At 43.5% G+C, this 5,000-nt stretch overlaps 1 long non-coding RNA gene across 1 annotated transcript in view; it reads left to right on the top strand.

Moving 5' to 3' along the window:
* Nucleotides 1-3,195, top strand: part of LOC106815208 — a 29,179-nt gene extending 25,984 nt beyond the window's left edge. The window contains exon 4 of the long non-coding RNA XR_001394716.1: nt 1,896-3,195. This is a non-coding gene — a long non-coding RNA (uncharacterized LOC106815208). The remainder of the gene's footprint in view (nt 1-1,895) is intronic.
* Nucleotides 3,196-5,000: the final 1,805 nt, after the last annotated feature.

The raw sequence follows: 5,000 nt of genomic DNA, 5'->3' as shown, positions 1-5,000 counted from the left end.
CGAGTGGAAGTTAATGTTAAGACTAATGTTAAGACTAATTTTGTTTCTGACAACGGGCCCCTGGCTGTGAGTTGTGGTACTACCACCGCTATCGTCATCATCGTCGCCGCTCTCCTTCCGTCATCACGTAGGCAGATGCGCACCTCCCGGCGGAATTGTTGCTGGAAATTAATGCAGAGCGCTCGCGGGAGGTATTATCACGTGACACATTCGCAGGTGTGTGCGATGAAGACAGTTAAGGTACCACAATGGGTAATCATTTTCCATAAGCGGCCATACTTACGAAAAAATTCCCATAAATCAGCAGAAGTTTTTTTTGCAAATAATAATGTCATCGTTTGAATCCAAGTCGCAAGTGACACCATATATGTTATTAACAAAAAAATTCTTCCATAATTTCTCTTGTAAACAAACTTTTGCCAGCACACACTAGAAATGGCCAATTTACAATGTGAATCTGCACAAAAAGTAGGCTTTCTTTAAAAATTCCTGGACCGCCCTAGCAACGCACCTCGGACGAGCCGTTTACACTGTCGGATTCAGAAAAGATTCTAGTTTCTGAAATTAACAATTGCAAAGAGTTCTAACCCGTTCTAATAAAAAAATAAAAAATTCAAGCGCACGCAGACACTTAAATACGATCTCATTTTGACCCTGTTCCAGCGCTCAATGGTGGAAGTCCCACCGTGGTACTTTAAGCGCTGCTTTTCCCGTTCACTGTAAAAATGGCAGCTATGAAAAAATGGCGGCGGTCATGTTTAGTGGGTAATTCCGAGAGCGTGTATTTAATCGCATTAATATAATCAGTCCACATATCGCGCCACTATAGTTATTACACCCGCGAATTGTTAGCTCTGCACCGAATGTTGCTCTATTATTTATTCAATCATATGTCTGATAATTTATTTAAATATTACTTCGCATTTTTTCCCGCCGTATAAAATGTATATGGGCGATCTATTTTTATACGGGTAAAGCGGTTATATGGTCTACACAGCCGTAGACGGTATCGTTGTGTCATGGTCTGGCCGCGTTACAACGAGTCGGTTACGATCGGACGCGCGCGTGACGTTGCCCCGTGACTGTCGGCAGACGATGGTGCTGGGATGGGAAAACTCGTGTGAGCAGGCTGTGTATGTTGTCTGTGTACGGACGGGCGAGGCAAGCACGGCTGCCGTTTTTAGTAGTCCGCGGGGACGGCGACGGGTTTCCATTTTATATACCAAAGCATATCATCTGCTCTCCACTCACACACGCTCGCCATTAGCTACCGCGCATGCGCTGTAGCCAGGGGACAACACACCCGGCATCTGGAAAGAGAAGGGGAAGAGCGGGACTGAAAGAGAGGGAAAGCGAGGGGAGAGAGAAATAGAGAGAAGAAGTGAGAGAGTGTTTCTTTTTCATTATATGTTTTTACGGCGCAAAGTGAATTCTTCAATCAAGATGGCCGCTCGCGAATAGTTAGGCCTACGTGCATGCATATTAAGTGTGATCATCGATTTTACTCGGGCTATAAAAGAGGGTTTATTGTGTTCGTTCGAGGAAATGAAAGTGAATCATTAGATATTTTATGCTGTTATTTGCACGCCATACGCAACATTATATAGCGATTTAGCCATGAAAGATAATGAGTATTTCTGGGGAATTAAATCAATAGGAAATAAAAGAAATTTCGTAATTTTCGTTTTCCCCAGCTGGGCCGCTCCGTGTATATAGTCATCCATTGCAATTCTCGTGTATAAATTCTATGCTACATCTCAAATACGCCACATCGATAAAATTTCGTTTAGTTGTTTAAAAATGTTTTTTTTATCACGTTCGCACATTATTGTTTACATTGCTTTCCTTCTATTAAAAACCTTTTAGTTAATTTATCTCTCTTTATCTGCTTACAGAAGTCCTACAGACGACGGAAGTAAAATCCCTGGCGCGTGAACACGTGATCTGGCAGGAAAACTTGCGGCTCTTTGGACGAACGTGATTGGAGCAGCCGACCACGTGACGTCATCTCTCATCTCTCCCACACTCACGCTCTGGCTTGTCATAGTTGGAACCAAAACGATTCGACCTATTTCGTTGTTGTTATAAGACAGAGGGAAACGATAAACATATGAAAAGATCACGAATGACAGATATAGGATAGTGGTAACTTTTGGAGGGGGAAAAATGCCCGGCGGTCGGTAACAAATTGTAGTTTTATATAACTGTGGCGAGTAAAGGCTTAGTGAGAAAGAAATCCACTCTTGTTTGTACACCGACAACGCGTCGCACGAGAACACGCGAGAACGTACAATTTAGAATGTGTCGCGGATTAATCTCTCACTTGCTTCATAACTGACGATCTCACTCTCACTTTCATTCTCACTCACTCCGCAACCCGCGGCATTGTACACGCAGACGCCGTGGCCGCCATCTTGGCAACATGACGTGGGCGGCGTGTGAGCGTCGGTACTACGTAACGTATATACGCGCCTGCGGCCGTAGATGTATAGTTTTACTTGTTGTACCACTATTCGGCTTAGAGCACTAGCCTCATTTTCACTATATGCGTTTCAGTCTATGTAAAATAAAAACGTGTAGGTTAATGGCGAGAGTTAATACTGTGTCCCTCGAAGAGAGAGAGATGCCAAGATAAAACAAGTCTGGTGAGGAAATCCGGCATGTCGCTCAGCGTAGGCTGCGTTTCCGTCGTTTCGGTCAATGACATCATGCGTAGAAAGGACGAGCGCGCGCCGCCATCTTGCCTGAGTTATCGTTGAATGAATGTTATTCCTATTACAGAATATTTGCGACGCTAATGTTGCAGCTCGACAAATCCAACCACCTTTATGTGTTGTCAATGTAGATGTGCGGAATTTTATTTAGACTGTTCTATCGTAGATGCGCTAATAATTAATTGATTAGCTATCGATTATGCGGTCAGAGAGTGCAACAGCTATGCCTGTATCGAATACGAGACTGCGTGCGCGTGTATTTATTGATATTCATAACGTATTTTCGAGGCGGCGTTTGGCGTGACGGTAGAGTACGGACTTTCATCTTTTCTTCGTCGAGACTTATATGCAATAGGTTAGTTTTATTCTCGTCATCTATTGTTATATTAGCCGTGTGTCTGTGGACAATCTCACGCTACACTCGATGATTGTGAAGCGACGACGGATGAGACGAAAATATACATTTGTGAAATTATGAAATCCGCTAAGCAGTTTTTGTTTCTCGTAATTTCCGCCTGGGTTTCTATTGTGTCGTCTGCAGGGAGAAGATGCGCGCCTATTCGGAACTTTTCCCCCTCCTTCTCCCCCTCTCTCTCCCCCCTCTCTCTCTCTCTCTCTTTCACTCGCTCTGTCCTTCTGTCTCTCTCGCTCTGCCTCTCTCGCTGTCTCTTTACCCTCCAGCTTTATCCTTCTCTACCTCTCAGTCTCTGTCTCTTTTTCTGAGTTTGTTCTCCCTCTCATTCTCACTCTTTTACTCTCTCTCTCTCTCTCTCTCTCTCTCTCTCTCTTTCTGTCTGTCTGTCTCTCCGCCTCTCCTCTCTCGTTTCTCTCTCTCTCTCTCATCTACTCTACTACTACTCTCCCTCCCTCCCTCTCTCTCGCTCGCTCTCTCTCTCGCTATCTCTCTCGCTCTCCCTCTCTGTGTCTCTCTGTCTCTATCTCTATATCACTCTCATTCCCCCCTCTTTCTCTCTCTCTCTCTCTCTCTCTGTCTGGCTATCTCACTCTCTCCCTGTCGCTCTCGCTCTACCTCTTTCACTCTCTCTTTATCCTCTCTCTCTATTTCTCTCGATATCTCTCTATCCCCATTTGCTCTCTTTCTCATACTCACTAACTCGCTTTCAATTCTTTTGGTTTGAATCACGATTATTCAGAGCAGGCGCGGCTGCTGTCGACACGTGCAGCGAGGTGCACGTGGTGAGCGACCGACTGTGCAGTAGCGGCGGCGCTGGCAGCGCCGTGCACGCTGGCAGACGCACGCTAGGACAAACACGACTAATTACGACCCAACGTGAATCTCCTTATGCAAATTAGTTCCTCCCCATTAGCATCTGCGAATGCGGTGAGCAGCCGAGCGAGAGAGAGAGCTGTCCGCGCGATATCACAGGCGAATACGATGCGACAGACGAGATTCAAATCTCGGCGGAAGACTCTGAGAATGGGAAAAAAGTTTCTCGTTTAATCGAGGGAGCGGTAAGTCGGTCTCGGTCGCGCGCTCACTTATCGAATAATTTCGATAGGGGAACAACGGATCTATTTTGGGGATGAATCCCTGGGCATGAAGGACAGCAATCATAACAGAATTTTAATTATGCACGCATTGGCAGATATCGACATTTATTAAATTTAATGGCAAGTCACGTGATTTCTAACCTCATAACAACTGCAGTTTTTGGAAGGATTATAACGCCGGTCACGCGATTTCTTGATTTACTTATGATACGCGATTTCTTGATTTTTAAATTCATAAACATTGCAGTTTTTGAAATAGCTTATTGTTTGTAACCCGGGTCAAACTGCCGTACTGCAGCAAGGAACGACATATACGCGACGATATTCAGATTTATACAAACAGTAAAAAATTGTATGTTTGTATTAAAAATATTACACAATTATTTAAACAACACAGCATAGCGTGAGGTCGGTACACGCGCTTTCCTGCTAAATAAACGTCTGATCTCAACAATAACGGCATCGTATTTTCCATTTAATTTTTTAATAATAAACAAATATTTTAGTATATAAATATCTAAACAAATAAAACGAATGAAGACATGGTAAAATATGTAAATAATACCGAAATAATTTAATAAAAAATTATAAACACAAAAATAATGTAGTAGGCCTTACACATGGAAGACAGTAAAAAGTATATAAAACAATAATATAATAAAACGCAATAAACGGTCACACTTTTTACACACATCCCCCTTCTCCCTACACTCATCTCTCTCTCTCTCTCTCTCTCTCTCTCTCTCTCTCTCTCTCTCTCTCTCTCTCTCTCTC

This window comes from Priapulus caudatus, unplaced genomic scaffold (assembly GCF_000485595.1).
Source record: "Priapulus caudatus unplaced genomic scaffold, Priapulus_caudatus-5.0.1 Scaffold1063, whole genome shotgun sequence".
Classification (NCBI taxonomy): domain Eukaryota; kingdom Metazoa; phylum Priapulida; class Priapulimorpha; order Priapulimorphida; family Priapulidae; genus Priapulus; species Priapulus caudatus.
Note: the sequence above shows the minus strand (reverse complement) of the source record. Positions and strands in the feature narration are given on the sequence as shown.